Source organism: Canis aureus, chromosome 13 (assembly GCF_053574225.1).
Source record: "Canis aureus isolate CA01 chromosome 13, VMU_Caureus_v.1.0, whole genome shotgun sequence".
NCBI classification, from domain to species: Eukaryota; Metazoa; Chordata; class Mammalia; order Carnivora; family Canidae; genus Canis; species Canis aureus.
Window position 1 is genome coordinate 26,239,036 of NC_135623.1, and position 21,565 is coordinate 26,260,600.

General features: G+C 36.9%; 1 protein-coding gene and 1 pseudogene across 6 annotated transcripts in view; one reads left to right on the top strand and one right to left on the bottom strand.

Moving 5' to 3' along the window:
* The window catches only part of ZDHHC17 (zDHHC palmitoyltransferase 17), a 189,843-nt gene that overhangs the window by 4,372 nt on the left and 163,906 nt on the right, over window positions 1-21,565 (top strand). The gene's annotated exons all lie outside the window — the stretch shown is intronic.
* Window positions 21,274-21,350, bottom strand: LOC144282755 (U4 spliceosomal RNA; annotated as a pseudogene).

The following is a 21,565-nucleotide window of genomic DNA, read 5'->3' on the forward strand; positions in this document are numbered from 1 at the left end:
CCTTTTTTTCTCAATTTCAAAACTTCTGTTACTCCTTTTCTTTAGTTTCTCTGTTTTTTTTTTTTTTTTTAAATGACAACATTTTTTTTTGCTTCAAATTAATATCTATCTGGGATGCCTGGGTGGCTCAGTGGTTGAGCATCTGCCTTTGGCTCAGGACGTGTTCCTGGAGTTCCGGGATCGAGTCCCGCCTCGGGCTCCTGAATGGAGCCTGCTTATGTCCCTGCCTCTCTCAGTGTCTCTCATGAATAAATGAATAAAATCTTTTAAAAAAATTAATATGTATCTCATTTTTCCCTTTGTTTAAAATGTTAAGCCAAAGTATTACTACATATCTCTTGCCTTCCGATTTTCTAAAATTTCTTTTTTGAAGTTTTTCTTTAGTGAAAATGATTTTGCCTTTTTCCATTGGTATTTTTTGACCTATTACATAGAGATAGACATATGTACACATAACTAAAACATTTGCTTTCAGAAAGTAGATAGAAAATTCCTTTGAAAATTGTTTTTCTTCTTTTGATAGGTTATGGACATATTCCTTATCCCTTTAAAGCGTATCTTTCTGGCAGGCTTTAGAATCTGATGCCTTTTTTTAGGGAGAAAGCTATATGTCATGTTGTTGTAATTTAGATTTAAAAATACTGTAACCACTGAATCAATAGATACAAAATGAAAATGCAACTAATTGTTGACCTCATGGATTGTGGCAAAGCCAAAGTTGAAAACTACTGACCTATACCCCAAAAAATTGTATTTGGTTGTGAGATACCATTTTAAGTTTTGACTTCTTTGTTTTATTTTGCTTGTTTTTATTTAGAGAGTCATCCCAAAAGTATTTATTAAGAATGGATAGTGGAGTGGATAGATACAAGAAGATACAGATTAAAAGTATGAGTAAGGGGGATCCCTGGGTGGCTCAGTGGTTTAGCGCCTGCCTTTGGCCCAGGGCGCGATCCTGGAGTCCCGGGATCGAGTTCCGCGTCAGGCTCCTGGCATGGAGCCTGCTTCTCCCTCCTCCTGTGTCTCTGCCTCTCTCTATGTCTATCATAAATAGTAAATAAAAGAATATTAAAAAAAAGTATGAGTAGTAGTGTTTGGCTGCTTGAGCTTAAATCCTTAGTGTTGCCACTTACTAGCTATGTGACCCTAGGCAAGTTATTGAACTGTGTCCTATTTTTCCAGACTAAAATGGGAATACAATAGCACCCCTGTCTCATGAAGTTGTTGTCAAGGTTAAGACAACATATATAAAATTCTGAGTCTGGTGCTTTGTAACACAATACACGTTAGTACTAATGTTGTGGTATGAATTTAGTAATTCTCAAGCAGTAGTAGTAAACATATATTAGATATGGAGGCAACTAAGCAGCTAAGATAAATGAAACTGGGGATTGAGGAGAGGATGGGCAGAGGAGTCTGTCATAAGCTTTTTAAATACTATTACATTTTCTTAAAAATGTGTGCCTTGATATGAGGAGCATTTATTGAACATCTAAATTACAATGCTGATGCTCTGATAGGCCACAAAGTAATGGGGAATATAAAATAAGGCATTGCAGAATAACAAAAGATTAACTGTAGGCCTTCAGATCCCTCACAATAGACAAAAGTGTGTTAAAATTTTGTTAAGAATTAAAAACCCATGGCAAAACCCATTTTCCTCCAGAGGGTATCCTAAGGTTATGTTAGGGTAGTTAGGATTAGTAAAGGCATCTTGATACAGTGTGCTTTTTAATAGAACCTCTTAAAACCACATAATCCCCAAACCATTTCAATATCAGGATTATGTGAAATGCTCTTTCTCAGCATCATCTAACTGTAGTTAGATTTCTACACTTTCTACAGTTAGATGATCATCTAACTGTAGTATGATTTTGTAAATAGATTCTATTACAGATAGGTATTTTAAAAATAAAATATCAAATACTTTAAACTTTGGAGTTTGAAAAATTGATTCAAGGCAATATTTAAAAAATATGCAAATAAAATTCTCATTCAGTATGATTTTCCAGTGGTAGGATAATTTTCTATTGAAAAAATCTTTAAAATAGAGCTACATAGGCAGCTAATTTAAAAGTAATGTGAAACTTCAGTTTTCTGTAAAGGAGATATCACAAAGAACTTAATTTCATGAGTTATAAAGGTATATTTTTTGCTTTTTTAATCGGTGAAAATTTGTCATATGATTATTGCATTTTCTAGGGTTAGTAGATAAAATATGAATCTTTCTTTGATAAACCACAATATTACAATGCCCTGAGCTAGTCTTTCAGATTGTCAATGATTATTATTGAAGAGATGGAGATGAAGGGCCTAAATGTACCTGGAGTATGGTGGGTTTGGTTTCTCTCTCTTTCTCTCTCTTTTTTTTTTTGCATATATGTTAAATAGCTTATATTTTTAAAAATCAGTTCTTTAATACTAGGAAAAGTCAAGTAAAAAATAGTAACTACTGATTGAGATGTTACTGTACCCTTGTCAATTTTTTTTTAAAGGTTTTATTTATTAGAGAGTTACATGCACGAGATGGGGGAGGGGCAGACTCCCAGCTTGACAAGGAGTCCAATGGGGGTGGGAGGCAGCTCTATCTCAGGACCCTAAGGTCATGACCTGAGCCAAAGGCAGACACTTAACCAACTGAGCCACCCAGGTGCCCCTACCCTTGTCAATTTTTAAAAATAACTTTCTGGATTATCAGCATTTGTTAATTTATGAAGGATTTAATGAGGATGAGCAAAACTATCGCTATTTTCATGAAAAATTAAAAAAAAAAAACTCTTCTGTGAGCTGAAGAGAGAAGTTGCTTGTTTTTTTTTTTTTTTGCTTGTTGTTTTAGAATCCTTGAGTTGCAAACCCTTTTAAAACTTACTTGGGGGCAGCCCAGGTGGCTCAGCAGTTTAGCACTGCCTTTGGCCCAGGGTGTGATCCTGGAGACCTGGGATTGAGTCCCATGTCGGGCTCCCTGCATGGAGCCTGCTTCTCCCTCTGCCTGTGTCTCTGCTTCTCTCTCTCTCTCTCTCTCATGAATAAATAAATCTTAAAAAAAAAAAAAAAAGACTTGGGCAAAAAAGGGAAGTTACTAATTACATAACCCTAACTTAGGATGGCAGGGATGCATTTAAACTCAAGGATACCTGACTTGAGCTGAGAATGTCACCAAGACTATTTTCTGTCTATCCTCATCTCTGCGTGTCAGCTCTATTTTCTTCTAATGGGGAGCTGCTGCTTTCTTCTCTGTAGTGGCGACATGCATGCTGACTCCCCTCCCCCCCCCCGCCCCCCCATATCTCAACTTTCACTAACCATTAGAGAGGGACTGCATGTCTTCCTTTATTCCACACTGGAAAGTGGCATTGCATTTTCCTGTTTTAGGTTATATTTCCACATGACCATGAAATAGGGCCTGTAATTTGCTAACATCTCTTGGTTGGATTTGGGGAAGAATAGTTTGCTTAAAGAAGGAATGCTGGCAGGCAAAATTATTTGTCTTCTATATTCTTAATGGAAAGAACTGTTTATTTGCTTTGTTTCCAATCATCTAGTTTTTTATATGCTTTAAGAGATATTGTAATTACATTGAACTCATTCTTAATGCCAAATATTCTAATTGGCTTACTGAATAGCATTCTGTATTAATGATCTAGACCAGGAGTTGGGAAGCTTTCTGTAAGGGCCAGGTAGTAAATATTTTCAAGTTTGTGGGCCATATAATCTCTTTAGCAACTGCTCAGCTCTGTGCTGGTCATAGGAGAGCAGCCAAAGGCAATATGGAAATGATTGGATGTGCTGTGTTCGAATAAGACTTCATATATAAAATCAGGTGGTGTGCCAGATTTGACCTATAGGCTATACTTGCCAGCCCCTTATTGGGACAATACATTGAAACTCCAGGAAATTTATATTAAAATATATGTTTCAATGCCTTGAATTCATTAATCACTTGTGTTCAGTAACTATTAGAACTGGATTCATGTGGGAGATGGGTTGGGTGAACTAAGAGAGAGAGAGAGAGAGAGAGAGAGAGAGAATGTGTGTGTGTGTATGTATTAGAATCTTATGGAGACTTTTGATAGAATACACCTATTTCCATCCACACCTCTCAAAGCCTCTAATTTCGTATGTGGATTTGTGCTATGTATATTTTGAAAAAGTCCCAGGGATGATTCTTATACCTCTCTAATACTGGTACATACTTGATAGGTGGGAAAAATTTTACTACAGGAGGAAGAGGGAACCTAATTTGACATTTAATGTATGAGGCATTGTACCATATGCTTTTCATGTTTTCTCTTCAGTTTGATAGCAATGGTAATTGCTAACATTGATGAAATTATAACTATGAGCTAGTCACTGTCCTGAACAGTTTTGCATATATATTCATTCATTTAATTCTCACACTTTTTTTTATACCTATATTACAAGTGAGGAAATGGAGACATAGAATAAGTAACTTGCTGGTAGTGCCCTAATTGAATTTGAATCCAGTTGCTCCTTTTTATAGTGCAGCACAGTGTGAAAGTGATACAGTCGTAGATACGTTTCATTGGATATTATTTACCAGGCACTGGTTAGCTGTGATTGCAAATGCCCTCATTTACTTTTTTTAAAAAAACTTTTAATAGGCTTTGTTTTTTTTAGACCAGTTTTGAGTTCACAGCAAAACTGAGCAGAAAGTGTGGAGCTTTCCCATATACTCTCTGCCCCCCATACCAGCACCAGCCTCCCCTGCATCAGAGTCACATGTGTCATGAATGTACCTTAACACTTCATTATCACCCAAAGTCCATACGTTACACTAGGCTTCACTTTTGGTATGTATTCGTCAGGTTTTGACAAACGTATAATGATATATATCTATTGTTACAGTAATATACAGAATGGTTTCACTGCCCGAAAAAATCCTCTGTGCTCTACCTTATATTCATCCCTCCCTCTCTCCCTCCTAGTTCTGGCAACCACTAAATTTTTCTTTCTTTCTTTCGTTCTTCCTTTTTTTTTTTTTTTTTTTTTTAACTGTTTCCGTAGTTTTGCCTTTACCATAATGTCGTGTCACGTAATTTGAATCATACAGTCTGTAGCCTTTTCGGGTTAGCTTCTTTAGTAATATGCATTTAAGCTTCCTCTGTATTTTTTCATGACTGGACAGCTCATTTCTTTTTTAATGCTAAAGAGTGTTCCATTGTGTGGCTGTACCATAGTTTAGATACTCATTTACCTACTAAAGAACATTTTGGTGATTTCAGTGTTGCACTCATTTTACTTTTTTACAGTTCTGCAAAGGAGGTGTTACTGAGCTGTTTGCAGATTAGGAAGCAGTCAAGGGGTGAAGTACTTTATTCAGGTTCACGTCATTAGCAGTTGGCAGAGTGTGTATTAGAACCTAAACTCTTGACTCCAAAGCCATAATTCTCATATATATTCTGCTATATAGTTTAATAGGTCAAAACACAAATTGTTTTTGATTATGTAATTGAAAAACTGTCAGAATTACTATCAGCTTTTGTTAAAGGTGTTAGAGGAGGACTCAATTTTGGTAGTTGCTCTAAGTCCACTTCTTTGAGTAGCTATTTGACTTGAAATCCAAAACCTAGATTTTCTTAAAAATACTTTTCTTCAAAATGTTTCTTCAATTTATTCTGTTTTGTCTTTCTCCTGCTTAGTCTGAACCTGTAAGCAAAATATGTTTTCATTCATAAAATCCCTTGAGAGGAAATGAAATAACCCTAGGTGTGGATCAGGGTGGAGGGGCTGGAGGGGTCGGAGAGAAATACTCTTAGTATTAAATCTGTGGCAGTGGCTGATAAGACAAATGTTACTGGCTTGAGTCTAGACACTTGGGGTTTAAGCCTTTTTGAAGAGTCCCTCTTTCATTTGTGTTACCATGCCTCACTGTAATCCTAAGTATTCACTGCTCTGCATTCGTAATTCTGCAGCTATGATCATGAATGAACTGTAGATCTTTCTAATGGAATTTTTGCTTTCTGGTTGAACACCCATTATGAGTATCCAAGATCTTTCAGCTGTTTAAGAAGTTAATTGAGTTGATTTCATAAGTTTCCATTGTTTAAACTTGTTTTTTCCTTATATGTCTTCTTTCCTGTGGATAATTTAATGTAGTCAAATCCTAAGAAAGGCCACACCTGGGGGGAAAAACTGACAAACTGGAATCTAGAACTGTATCATTGCAGAACAAGTAAGAACTTAAACTTTCTGAACTATGATCCCAACATCTGATTTGTTCTATATTGAATAGTGCATATGAATTTTCAAGGTATCAGAAATTTAAATTCCAGTATGGGTTTTATGACTTTTAAAAATAGTGACACATGATTATTGTCAAAAATTTAAGAAATACAGAAGGTATATAGTAGAAGGTAAAAGTATGTAACCAATGCATTTTTTTATGAATACACTTTGGATGTAGTCCCATTGTAGCATATAATTATCTTTCCCATTCTTTGTAATGTCTAGACCTGCCTTGTTTAACGTGATAACCACCACCAATGACATGTGCCAATTTAAATGTAAGTTAATTAAAATGAATATAATAGATATTCAGCTTTTCAGTCACACTAGTCAAGTTTCAAGTGTTGATTAGCAATGTGTGCCTAGTGACTACTGTTTGAGACAGCATAGAAATGTAGAATATATCTGTAATTGCAGAAAGTTCTGTTGGACAACACTGGTCTGGATGGTTTTTAAAAAATGTATATGCCTTTAAAAATATTTTCTGCATAACTCTTTGTTAAGGCATATTTTATTTATGATAAATTGTGTGAATTTAAAATGTTTAAGCTGATAATTTTTCTTTGAGTTAAACTTTTTGAGATAGTTTAGATTCACATGCAGTTGTAAGAAAAAGTGCAGAGAGATCTTGTGTACCCTTTACCTAGGTTCCCCCAGTGGTAACACCTTGCAAGATTATAGTGTAGTATCACAACCAGGAGATTGATATTGACTCAGTGAAGATACAGAACATTTCATCATGACAAAGATCCTTCATAGTGCCCTTGTGTGCCATGGTAATCTGTTAATTCATTTTGGGGCACCTGCGTGCCTCAGTCGGTTAACCATCTTCCTTTGGCTCCGGTTATCATCCTACGGTCCTGGGATTGCCCCCTATGTCGGGCTCTCTCCTCAGCGGGGAGCCTGTTTCTCCATCTCCCTCTGTGTGCTGCTCCACTTGCTTGTGCCCTCTCTCTGTCAAATAAAATTTTTAAAAAATCCATTATCCATTTCTATAGTTTTACAATTTTAAGAATATTATTTAAATGGAATCGTAGTGGTATGTAACCTTATGGGATTGGCTTTTTTCAATCAGCATAATTCTCTGGAGATTCATCTGGTTGTAGCAGTCAGTCATTAGTTCCTTTTTATTACTGAGTAGTAAGTATATGGATATACTACAGTTTGTTTAACCATTTACCTGTCAAAGGAGATCTAGGTTGTTTCCAGTTTTTGGTTATTATAAATGAAGCTGCTTTAACTGTTTGTGTATAGGTCTTTGTGTAAAAATAAATTTTCATGAGGCACCTGGTTGGTGCAGTTGGTTAAGTGTCTGACCCTTGATTTCAGCTCAGATTGTAATCTCAGAATCCTGATATTGAGCTCCACATTGGACTGTCCACCCAGTGTATGGAAGCCTGTTTAAGATTTTCTCCCTCTCCCTTTGCCCCTCCTCCCCATGCACATGCTCTCTCTCTTTATCAACTAATACATAAATAAAGCTTAAAAAAAAGTTTTCATTTCCTGGATAAATGCCCAGGAGTACAATTACTGGGTTATATGGTAGTTGTATGTTAGTGTTCTCAAGAAACTGTCAGGCTGTTTTCCACAGTGGCTGTATATTTTACATTTCAGTCTGCAGTGTATGAGTAATCAGATCTCTGCATCCTCACAGCATTAGATATTGACATTTTCTGATTTTAGCCCATTTTAATAGGTATATGATGATAAGTCATTGTGGTATTAATTTGCATTTCCCTAATAGCCAATGATGCTTTGTTTTCATGTGTTTGCCATCTTTATATCCTCTTGGGTGAAATGTCTCTTCGTATTAGTTTGCTAGGGCATAGAAATACCACACATGGTGGCTTAAATAATGAAAATTTATTTTTTAATTGTTCTGGAGGGTGGAAGTCCAAGATCAAGGTATTGGCAGGTTTGGTTTCTTCTGAGGTCTTTAGCTTTAGCTGCACTTTTGCTGTGTCCTCGCATGGTTTTTTCCTCTGTACTCAACAGTGCCCCTAGTGCCTGTGTCCAGATATCCTCTTCCTTTAAGGACACCAGTCAGATTGGATGGAGGCCCACCTTGGTGACCTCATTTAAACTTAATTCCCCTTCTATAGGGGTTAGCTCCAAATACAGTAACATTCTAAGGTACTGGCGTCTTGGCTTCAGCAAATGGATTTTGGGGGGACACAGTTCAGCCCATAACAATGCCTTTTGCCACTTTTTTTTCTCCAATTGATTCTTTATTTTATTGTTGATTTTTTAAATATATCCTAGACACTAGTTCTTTGTCTTGGTTTGCAAATAGTTTTTCCCAGTCTATACAGTCTTATCAGCCTCAGTAGGGTCTTTCTTGTGGCATAAGTTTACATTTTGCTGAGGTCCAGTTTCTACGTTTTTACTTTTATGGGCTGTATTTTTTTGTGTCAAGTCTCAGATTCCCCTTCCTTAGCCATAGATGTCAAATATTTTCTTTTTCTTTTTTACAGTTTATAGTTTCACAGGTAACACTGAAGTTCAGGATCAGTTATTTTTTGCATAAAGTGTGAGAATTAGGTTGAGGTTTTTTTGTGTTTTGGGGTTTTTTTGGCCTTTAAATGTCCAGTTGCTTCAATACCATTTGCTGAAAAGCTTATCTTTCCTCCCTTTAATTGGCTTTTACGTTGTTGCCAGAGATCAGTTGAACATATTTCTGTGTGTGTGTGTGTGTGTGTGTGTGTGTGTCTAGGTTCTGGGTTCTCCGTCATTGATCTATGTATCTGTCCCTCAACCAGTACTATACCAGCTTGATTACTGTCGCTGTATAATAGGTCTTGAAGTTAATTAACTGCTTTCTTTATTCGTTTCTTTCAAAATTATTTTAGCAATTTTATTTGCCTTCCTATATGAATTTTAAAAATGACCTTGTCTATATCTACAAAAATTCTTGCTAGGATTTTGATAGGAATTGCATTAAACTTGTGTATCAATATGGGGAGAATTGACAACTTTATCATGTTAAGTGTTCCAATCCATGAATGTGGTATATCTGTCCATTTGTTTAGATCTTCTTTAGTTTCTGTCAATAGTGTTTTGTTATTTTCAGCATAAAATTAAGTGTTTGGTTACACTACTTTTTATACTCTTAGGCTGACTTAACAGCGTCTCTCCAGCAGTTCTCATAGTCCTATGTAGTCAGTTTTTATCCTTATCAGAGTATATATACTAGCAATCATTTCTCCCATCCTTAAAAAAAAAAAATTCCCAAACCAAACCATATTTTCATTTGGTCCCACTTACCTCTGACTTCTCTATTTCTTTGCTCCTCTTTATAGCACAACTCCTTAGAAGAGTTGCTTATATTTGCTGTTTCCAGTTCTTTTCCTTCCCATCTTTTCTTTAATCAGCTGGGCATATGCCCCACCTTGTCAAAGTAAAGCAGCATCTATATTGCTGAATCCGGTGGTCAGCATGGACTCTATCTTTCTTGACTTTTCATCGGCATTGATATAGTTGATTTCTCCTGGATACATTTTCTTTGCTTTATGGAATCAAAACAAAGTGTAGTTTGGTATCCATCAGATTTCCTCAAAATTAAGTCTGGTAAATCTAAGTATAGTGAAAGGAAAACTCAAACATTGCTAGTGAGAGTTTAAATGGGTACCACCACCTTAGAAAGCAATTTAATGATAGTAAAGTTGAGTATACTCAAAGTCTTTTTATCCAGAAGTTCTATTACTAGGTGCTTTCCCTAGAGAAACTTTTACAGGCGAGACCTGTATAAAATTGCTAATTGTAATAGGTTTATAGTAGCAAAAATTCTCGTAGGGAATTGTATGTGATCATTCATAAAGCAGTATCTAGCAATTGCATTGAACTACCATGTATCAGCACAGAAAAGTCTCAGAAACATAATGTTGGGTGAAAGATACCAGATATGAAAGAATAAATACTTTATGATATATTTGTGTATATGCTATTAAGTGGGACTTTCTGTGTCATCTAAGGATTTTTCCTAGAGCTCAAAGCTGAGGACAGTAGCTGACAAAGGATCCCTGCAGTGTAAACAGAGAGGCGGAACTTGCTGAGAAGTGGCTATGATTTGTCCTGGAACTCTATTACCTACAGCTTATACAAAATAAAGATTTTAATGAGGAGAAGGGCTCTTTGAAGGGTTACTAATCCAAAAAAGGAATCCAAAAAAGGATAGTGTTTATATCATCCTCTATGTGGATTGCAAACAATTTCTCTGAAAAATTGAGGAACTTTCAGGAGGGAGAATGTGTCTGTGACTGGATGCCTGCTGGGATGCTGTCTTGGTGGAGTGTTAGAGAATTCATGGAAAAGTGTGATTTGGCTCCCCTGCAGTTACTGACGGGGCTGCTGCTGCTTTCCTTGGGAAGCATAAAGGTAAGGGATATATGAAATTAGTCTTGCAGTGGAAGAGCTAGAAGAGCGGGCTTCCTCTGTGTATGTAGTGACGTTAAGAGTCTTTCCTTTGGACCAGGTGAGCACTTGAGATGCTGGTTAGGCCAGAGCTGTCATGAAAGAAACTTAACCAAAAGATAGTTGCCTGCTTGGCATAAGCAATCCCAGGTTATACCAGTAGCATAGCAGCTAGGGAGGAGTTTTTAGACGTGTGCTGAAGAATGCCTGCCTCTCCTACAGCAGAAGATGTTAGAGAGGAGATTCTGTCAAAGAAAACCAGAGCTGGATGGTAGTTAAAGTGGTAAAAATTCATTTCATTCAGGAACTATTGCAATAGGGGGGAAAGAAGCCCCTCAGAATAGAACTGAGCTCAGTTCTGAATATAGCAAGGACAATTGGGAATATGGCCAATAAGAATGAGGGTTCAGTGGATTGAAATACTAACAGGAGACATCAAGGGTAGGGGGATTCTTGCTGAACTGACTTAAGAGACTGTTGCTGAAAGCAGGCCAGGGATCAGATATCAAGGTGGGAGTTTCTCTCAAAGCTGATGTAGCAGCTTACAGACAGCATCAGCGTATATGAATTTGTCCCTTTACTTCTCACTTTCTCTCTCTATCCCTGTCCTGTGGTAGGCAGAATGATGGGCCCCCCAAAGATGTCAAGTCTTAATCCCTGGAACCTATGTTGTTACCTCAATAAGGGAAAAGAGTCTTTGCAGGGATAGTTAAATTGAGTGTTGAGATGGAGACGTTATCTTGGCTATTCAGGTGGATTCTAATTGTAGTCACATGTCTCCTTATAAAAGGGAGGCAGAGGGGGACCCCTGGTTGGGTGGCTCAGCAGTTGAGCATCTTCCTTTAGCCCAGGGCATGATTCCAGAGTTCTGGGATTGAGTCCCTCATCGGGTTTCCTGCATGGAGCCTGCTTCTCCCTCTGCCTCTCTCTCTCTCTCTCTCATATGAATAAATAAATAAAATCTTTAAAACAAAAAAAGGGAGGCAGAGGGAGATTTGAACACATGTGCACAGAAGGCTATGAAGTAGACTAGAGAGATCTGGAGATGTGGGCCTGGAATATTGGAGTAATGTTGCTGCAAGTCAAGGAATGCTGGAAGAGGCAAAGAACAGCTTCTCCTCTAGTACCTCTTGAGGGAGTGTTGCCCTGTTGATACCTTCTGATACTGATACTTGATTTTGGATCTTTGACCTCCGGAACTGTGAGATAATATCTTTGGTTGTTTTAAGCTAATAAGTTTGTGGTAACCTATTATCGCTGCAATGGGAAACTAACACACCATCACATAGTATTGTAATTATTTGTTTGCATAACCTTGGGAACACAGAACACTGGATCATTAACTCTGCCTGAGGGAAACAAAGAAGGCTGTAGTGACATTTGAATTGTGAATCGAAGGATTTGTAAAAAGTGTGCCAGATCTGAGATGGGATATGCCTTCTAAGTAGAATAGCTAACATGACCAAAAGGACCCTGAGGTTTTTTGATAAGCATGGTTTCTTGAAATGGCTGTTATACATAAACATTTAGGATGCTTAGAAGAAAATGGTAGAAAAAGTAATTTGGGGCCAGTTCATGCAATTTTGCATGATTACTGAAATGTTCTTGCTTTACCTTCTTTTACATGATTATAAGGATTTTAAGCAGGGGAGTGATTGGAATAGCAAGATGGACAGACCATTTGAGAAGATGTTGTAGAGGCAAAGCAAAAAAGAGGTGATGGATTTATTTTGAGTAAAGTAGTTAAGAGTTGGTAGCTAATTGCACCTGAAATTTTGGGGACTTGAATGAGATTTAGTGTGGACGTTTTGTCCACACTGTGAACATCAGAATTGTTTATCTCATCTGTAATTTCCTTGTTCAAAATTCCCTGTTTGTCTATTGCTGACTGAACTAGATGTCTAAGTCTTTGTTTATTTAAACTCAACTGCAGATGGGATTTGTGCATTTCTTTTAGGATTTTCAGTGTTTCTTTGCCATCATATTTGCAATTTGGTGATTGAATTTAAAACTTAGTGTACACATGCACTTAACTCATACATTTAAAAAACAAACAAAACTTCTAGTGCTTGAAGGATACTTCCTCAGATTTGCCACAGGTGGGACATTTTGTGTCTGCCCCAGCTTTCTGGGGCCAAGTGGGAAATGTGGCCAGCACTTGAGCTTGGGCTCCTGGTTAAGAAGAGTTAGTTGTGTGTGTGAAGGGCAGGAAGCAGAGAAGTGGAGAGAGGCTTCCATAAGAGTTACAGGCCAACTAGGAGATAATATTAAAAGAATGCTAGTCAGAATCCTATAGTTGGAGGATAAAATTAATCTCAAGTGGACGTATTTTATAGTGAAAGGGTATGGTGGTCAACTGGGCATTATATCCAAATACAATGTTACTCATTCTCTGGAGTAATGTATTTGAATACAATTTAACAACTTTATATATAATGGAGAAAGAATAAAAGGCATTGCCTTTTTAAAATGGAAAAAAAAGTAAGGAAATAAGGATTTACTGTCATTATTTTTTCCTAATGTTGCATTTGATGTGTTTGCCAATGCTATATGCCACAGAAGTGAAAGACCTCATTTACTTGCAGGAGTAAATGTTTGGAGTGCTTGTTTATATTCTTGGACTATTCAAAGAAATCATCAAAAAAACGGATTAATATTTTCAACCATGTGTGCAGATACGAGATAAAGTTGAAGATTACCAGTACTCTTATGTACCAGTTATTACATTAAGGATCTTGAGATGGGGATGTTATCCTGGATAACCAGCTCCAAAATATAGTGGTTTATGTACGTCTTCATTGCAAAGTCTTTACCAAAATAATTTTCAGAGTTGTATTAGTCAGATTAAGCTGGGTTTTGCTACACTAGCCATGCTGAAGTCTTAGTGGCTTACATGTTAGTGTGCAGTACACATGCACTGTAAGTTGGATAGTGGCTCCTTTGGGACCTGGACTGCTCTCTGGAATATTGCCATTTTCCATGGTGGTGGGAAAGAGAATGAGGAATTGCATACTGGCTCCTAAAATCTGTTCTCTGAAAGCAACATGTCTCTTTTATTTATATCTCATAGTTGAAAAAAGAAAAAGTCAATCACTTGGACTCAATTTAACTTTCAAGGGTCCATGGTGTACTTAATGGGTAGCAGTAATGATTACAGTAGTATTTAAATATAAAAATCAAGACCAAAAAGTCCAAGAAAAAGATTGTATGTGATTATAGAAAGTATAATCCTTGATATATATTGAAAACATAAATAACAACCCCAAAAATATAACAAGTGTTTAGATCAGTATGAAAAAGTTTAATAGGGATCCCTGGGTGGCGCAGCGGTTTGGCGCCTGCCTTTGGCCCAGGGCGTGATCCTGGAGACCTGGGATCAAATCCCACGTCGGGCTCCTGGTGCATGGAGCCTGCTTCTCCCTCTGCCTGTGTGTCTTTGCCTCTCTCTCTCTCTCTCTCTCTGTGTGTGTGACTATCATAAATAAATAAAAATTTAAAAAAAAAGTTTAATATATAATCTCAATATGTGAAAATCTGATTCAAATGTATTAAACAAACAGATTTCAGGCTTCAAATAGAATAAAATAGCCAGAGGATAAGAACAGGCAAGTCTCAAAAGATGACATAGAATATAGTAAAGCATATGAAAAGTTAAAATATGAAAGGTTTTTTTTTTAAGATTTGATTTATTTCAGAGAGCAAAGGAGAGCAGGTACCCTAACGGGGTGAGGGTGAAAGGGTGGGGAAGAGGGGTGAGGGGCAGAAGGACAGGGAGACGCAGGCTCCCCACTGAGCAAGGATCCCGATGCAGGACTTGATCCCAGGATCTCGAGATCATGACCTGAGCCAAAGTCAGATGCTTAACCAGCTGAGCCACCCAGGCACTCCTGAAATACCGAGTATTGTTTGTTTAAATTAGGGGAAGAATTCAATAAAAATAAGAATAATGCTAGTGAATTTATGGAGAAATGGGTTAATCATATGATACTGGTGGGATTATAAATATAATCCTTTTGCAAAACAATTTACATATTGTATCATGCATCATAAAAATATTCATTCTCTTTAAGAATTTCACTTTAGGAAGTTTACTCCAGTTAAAAAGAAGAAATACTAAATGAGTTAATGGTAGTATTTTTAATAGTGGGGGAAACCCATCCATTTATTGTGTAATTTTCTTTAAGGGCATGAAATACTATGCCAGGCTCTGTTTGTGCTCAGCGCTGGGAGTACACAAATGATTGAAGATAGCCTTCTTGACTTGTCATAGTTTCCAGTTCGATGGTGAAGAGATGGTGAAGATGGTGAAGAGAAGGAGAAGACAAGGAATGGAATGCCTAGAAAATAACATCTGAGTTTAGTTAGGAAATATAAGCTTAACCTAAATGTGCAGTGGTTGGGAAATGTTTCAGCATTTTTTTTAAAGATTTATTTATTTATTTATGAGAGAGATTGAGAGAGAGAGAGAGAGAGAGCGCGCGCGGCAGAGACGCAGGCAGAGGGAGAAGCAGGCTCCATGCAGGGAGCCCGACGTGGGACTCGATCCCGGGTCTCCAGGATCACGCCCTGGGCTGAAGGCGGTGCTAAACCGCTGAGCCATCCGGGCTGCCCAGCATTTTTTTTTTTTTAAGGTTTTATTTATTCATGAGACACAGAGAGAGACAGACAGAGACACAGGCAGAGGGGGAAGCAGGCTCCATGTGGGGAGCCTGATGTGGGACTCGATCCCAGGACCCAGGGGTCACGCAGATGCTCAACTGCTGAGCCACCCAGGCATTGCTCAGCGTGTTTTAATATATCAACATAATTATTTTGCAGTGGTTCAAAGCATTTCTTACAAAAACTACCTGTAATGGCATGAAGAAATGTAAAACGGAAGATTCTAAAATATGAGTACTATGATTACAGACTGAAAATATTTGGACAAATGAAGATTGTTCTAACAGTTTTGAAGGAAATTTTAAAAATTAGGTAAATTAGAAAACACCACTTTCTCCTAAAAACACATAACTCTAGTCTAATAATGAAAAACAAATCAGATATATCCTAGTTGAGGGACATTCTGCAAAATACCTGAGTAACACGCCTCAAAACTGTCAAAACCATTAAAAGCAAGGGGAAGTCTGAGAAATTGTTAGAGTCCAGAGGAGCTTAGGGAGCCATGAGAACTTAAATGTAATGGGATAGATGGAATCCTGGAACAGAAAAAGGATATTATGTAAAAACTAAGGAAATCTGAATAAAGTATAGACTTCAGTTAATAATAATGTATCAATATTCATTAATTGCAACAAATGCAGTAGTAATGTTAGATGTTAATGGTAGAGGAAACTGGGTGTGCAGAATGTAAGTACTCTGCATTGTTTTTTGTAAATCTTATACTATCCTAAATAAAAATCCTAAAAATTTTATTTTTGAGGAGATGGGGGTGGGGGATGTACATAGAGGCATTTGTTCATCACCTTCTGTGGAAAGAAAAAAATGTATGCCAAATTAATGTATATTGTTACAAATATTTGTATAGATGTAGATTAATTCTAGAAGGAAATGAAGTGAAAACCAGCTTTTAAAGAAGCTACAAGGTGGTGGTGAAGTTTATTGGAAGCAAGCAAGATTAATTTGAGTTTGGATGGAGGCAGTGGTGGTACTACCACAGTATGGAGAGAACTTGTGAGTCAGGTCGGACTCTTATTAGAAGCAATAATCATGTAGTGTTCGGCAGGGATCCAGGACCACAGCAGAATATGTAATATATGGGATCTGTTGCTTACTGAAAAAATTGATTTGAAATCTTTACATTTTATAATCAAATCACTTTTGTCTAATCTTCCCTTGAAGAGAGCATCAAAAAAAGTTAGAATTCTGTTGAATTGAGTGTAGTGCCATCTGCTGGCACTGTTAACTAAATACATTTTAAAATCATTTTATGATCTTGTAATGGCTACTGCTTTTCCTAATGCATTGTTCCCTTGGTTATATTTGTTGTATGCTTATACATTCTTTCTGTTATGTTTAATTGATGTTCCTTTTTAAAAAATCCTATGGTATGCCTAAAATTTAATTCATCACTACTTCAGGTTTTAAGAAGATCTCACATTTGGCTTGTCAGTTTTAGCTGGGACTTAAAATAAGTCATGTATGCATAGACCTTTTTTCCTTTCTTCTTGTCAGTAACCCTTTATGGTTAAAACCTAATTTTATCTCATACATTTAATGAAATTAAATTTGAGTGACTCAAAGTATGTAATTAAGTACATTTAGCTTCTTGATTCAGACTTTGTCCTATTAGAATGATACCTGACAGCATGCATTTACACAGGGCAGATCATAAGCATGTAGTTGATCCCTGGCTTGCTAAAATCACTGTGTATGTGGGCTGAGCACCAAAGATAGGCAGGTAACATGTGCCTTGTAGGTAACATGTATGTCCCCTAGAATGTTGTTGATTTCTCCCTCTTTGGCGCGTGGGGGGGGGGGGGATTGGAAATGCATTTACTTAATTAATTTGGAATTGTGTCTTTTTCATCTCTTTTGCGCGTGCACATGGCTTTCTCTCTTTGGCAATTATGTTTTGCCCTCTTTGAATTATCTTCATAGTCTTTGCCCATTTTGTCAAATGTGGTGTTATTTATGCTTTTCTCAGAGCTTAGTTTTGTGTGCACTAGGGCTGTTATTGCCAGTATTCTTATATTTAAGCCTTTGGTCTGGCTGGAAGTTATCTGAAATAAAGAGGGAGGTGAGAATAGGTAGGCTGGAGTCTGGTCCTGTCAGGGGGTAGTCACATCTCAGGGATGCCTGGGAAATTGACCTGCAATTTACCTTGTCCTGTAGTAAACATTGAAGAAAGTCCTAAATTAGCTTTTTGAACAAGTTACTTAGACTTGGTATATGGCCAGAATTTCTGGAACAGTCAGGAAGGTTGCACACTCATAAGAACAGGAAGATGCATCCTTCTCTCAGGAGGAGAACCCCATCCTTCTCTCTCTCAGGTATCTGTATGTTCTTTTTTTTTTTTTTTTTTTAAGATTTTATATATTTATTCATAGAGACAGAGAGAGAGAGAGGCAGAGGGAGAAGCAGGCTCCATGCACGGAGCCCGACGCGGGACTCCATCCCTGGTCTCCAGGACCACACCCCAGGCTGCAGGCGGCGCCAAACCGCTGCGCCACCGGGGCTGCCGCATCTGTATGTTCTTAGGCAGATATGGGCTGACCTGGGAAGCCTCCATTAGTTTGCCCTGAATTCTGTTGTGTGTGGCCCTGTTATTTTCAGGTGCATTTCAGTATTACCTACCATTAAGGAAACTATATCCTTGGCTATATTTTGTTGACATCTTTCTATCAAGCATATCAGTCTTTATGTTGGAGATTGCTAATTTTTTTTAATCAAATGGCTAGCAATTGTTCATTTATACCATATATTGAATAATACATCTTTCCCTCCTGATTCTTTTTTTTTTTAAATTTATTTATTCATGAGAGACAAAGAGGTAGAAACAGGCAGAGGGAAAAGCAGGATCCCTACGGGGAGCCCTATGAGGGGCTTGATCCTAGGACCCCAGATCGAAACCTGAACCAAAGGCAGATGCTTAACCACTGAGCCACCCAGCCCCCCCCCCCCCCCCCCCCGCCCAATTCTGATTCTCATTCTTCAAGCTCTCTTCCGTTGCCCTGTTTATTACTGCATCACTCCTATTTTGCTTTTGTTTCCTTCAGTGGTAGGGCAAATCTCTTCCCTTACTCTTTTTTTCCTGAATATTCCTAATTTACTCTTTGCACATTTATTCTTTCAAATATACTCTACTATCAAATCAATTTTTAGAGAACCTTTTCTGCTAGAGCACTTATAAGACATCTGTATTTAGTTGTTAATAAACGTAAGCTCTGGGCCATAGAGGATTCTTTAGTGCTGCTTCCCTTTTTTTAAAAATAAAAATGAATGTAACTAAAGATTTAATAGGTCTAGCATTCTAAAAAAGTTAACTAGATTGCACACAGACACCTGGCAACTAGTTGATTGGTTATATTCCACCCGGGCATTTGAATAAACATGTTTATGACATCTACCATCTTGATGTACAAAGCCAGCGTTTGCGTCCACCTGCTGTGTGACTGCAGCAGCCTGCAGCTGCTCGGGATCCCAGCTCTTCTCATTCTCGTCTGTTACTTCAGCATTAGAGTTTGGAGGTGTCTTCTCCTTCCTTCAGTTCACTTCAACTATTGAGCTGTAAAATCCTTTGGTTGTTGGGACGCCTGGATGGCTCAGTCCATTAAGCATCTGACTCTTGATCTCAGTTCAGGTCTTGTTCTCAACGTTAGGAGATCAAGCCCTGCCTTGGGCTCCATGTTGAGGGTAGAGCTACTTTAAAAACAAAACAAAAACTTTGGCTGTTAACTAGCTGCTTTAAGGATCTTCCTATGGCTGCCATTTCTTTAGTATAGAAAATCATTTTATGTTAATCTTAGAAGGCATCTTGGAGTATTTGTAATCTAGTAGTTTTTGAACTCTTTTAAAACAGCTGCATCTTGTTCCTCCCCCTTGCCCCCCCCCCCCCATTAAAGGAATATTAATATAAAACCTCAGTATCTAAAGACCGGGTAAGTAACAAAGGGCTTTGTTTAAGAAGTGAATGAATTGAGAGTGGGGCTTAAGCCTTGGAGCTCTTGACACCCTGTTGTTGGTCCTTGAGGCACTTCAGAGGATCCGTGTCCTTATCTTATTCATCCTTCTCTTTTTACAGATGAAGGACCTGAATCCTATAGTAGTGAATTGCCTCACTGGGTGTAGCCTAGATAAGAAAGTGGCAGACTTTGAATTCAGGAGCCTCTCAGTCAAGGACTTTTTCTGTTACACCAAGCTGCTTCTAATGGATTTACCACATTCTTAAAAGTTACAGTGGTCTACATATGTATTTTTAAAGTAATACTAATTTCTTGGCAAGTATCAATTAAATTGTTTCTTGGTCCCCATTTAAATCGAAAAATTATACAATTTAAAAGTATAATTAAATATGTGTTGAAAATGTATCTGATATGTAATAGCAAATTTGTAATTAAAAATTGTACGTTTATTGAAGATACACTTATTGACATGAACACAGTATATTTTTTGTGTTTTTTTGAAATTAAAAAAAATGTTTATTCCTAGGCCTAGTGATTAATAGTGATTATCTTGATAGTGTTGTCATTCGTCACAGTGATGAGGTACTAGTTCTACAGTTCAGTTTCCAGGTTAAAAGCGAGAAAAATAATTTGAAATCCATATTACAAAATTTGTTTTTTTGGAAATGAAACAGGTTGGAGATTCGCTTTAACATCATTACTTCTGCCTTTTAGTGGGAATAACTTTACCTCTCTGGAATTACTGTAGGGATATTTTTAAGTTATCTTTTAAAAATCAAGTTTCTTTTACTAAAAAGTAAAAACAAAACCTTGTAGATGGATAAAACAGATTTAATATAAAAATGTAACTGGAAGAAAAAAGTGATTTTTTTGCAGTTTCTGTGGAGAAACTAAGAGTATAATTTAATCATTTTGTATAATAAATGAGGTTTCTGGGGATAAAAATGGAATTAAAGTCCCTGGAAGCATTAGGATAGTAAGCCTTAAAAAGAGATTTATTTTTTATTTTGTGAATATTATTTTTGCCTGTAAAAGTAAATAAGAATAGTAATTTGCCTTAACAGATTTTCATATTGAAATAGGTTTTTTTTTTTTTTTTTGAAATAGGTTTTAAAGTTATTACTTTTTAGATCTTATATTGTCTTTATTTAGGTTTTAATTTCTTATTGCGAGGTTCTTGCTTCCAGTATTTGACTTAGGTTTCTTACCTACTTTGTCCTTCCACTCTGGATTGTAAAGTTCTGGAGGGCAAGTGACTGTCCGGACCACAGTGGAGCCTGGTGCAAAAGGAAAAATCAGCAATACTGTTGTTGCTGTCTATATTTAAAAGGTTGATGTTTGGGAATTTCTTTTTCTTGCATTGGCTTTGATTTTTAAAACATAATCTATTAAAATATGTATTTAAAAATTCCTGTATATACGTTAACATATATATATTAGTTTCAGGTATACAATATAGTGATTCAGCAACTTTATACATACACTGGTCATCGTGATAAGTGTACTTTGTAATCCCTTTATCTATTTCACCCATTGCTTCCTCCAGCCATCTGTTTTTCTCTATAGTAACAGTCTGGTTTTGTTTTTTTTTTTTTTTTTTTGGTTTGTCTCTTTTTCTTTGTTTCTTAAATTATACATATGAGTGAAATCATATGATACTTGTCTTTCTCTGACTTATTTTGCTTAGTAATATACCGTATATCCATCCATGTTGCTTCAAATGGCAAGATTTCATTTTTTTTATGACTGATGTTCCATACCACGTCTTCTTTACCCATTCATCTATTGATGGACACTTGGGCACTTTTTATCTAATTACTGAATTTTTTGGCAACCTCTTAAACTTAATGTTGGTTTTATCATATCCTGACTTGAGGATGCAGTACACCATATTGTGCTTTCTGGATAGCAGGCCAAACATGTTCAGTTTTCTGTTGTCATATAAAAGATAATTGTATCTTAGTGTTGTGTTATATTGAGGAAGCTATGCATAACAAATTTTGTATTTTCAATTAGCAATAATCGCGCCTCGGATAAACCTCATTGGCTACGATACTGCCCCTGCGCAAAGCTCAAATTTTGTATTTTAAGTAGAAAATTATGTATAGCGTACAAGCTTTGAATGGTTGTAATATTCTGTAAAACTGTTTAAAATTAAGAGTGTTGGCCTATTTAGAAGTATTTAAGCAGACTTATATTTTATCAGAACTGACCTGTTGTTCCTTACTCACTTAATGGTAGATGTTTAACAAGCCCTCAGCATAAAGGAGTTTAAGGAAAGATAGTAT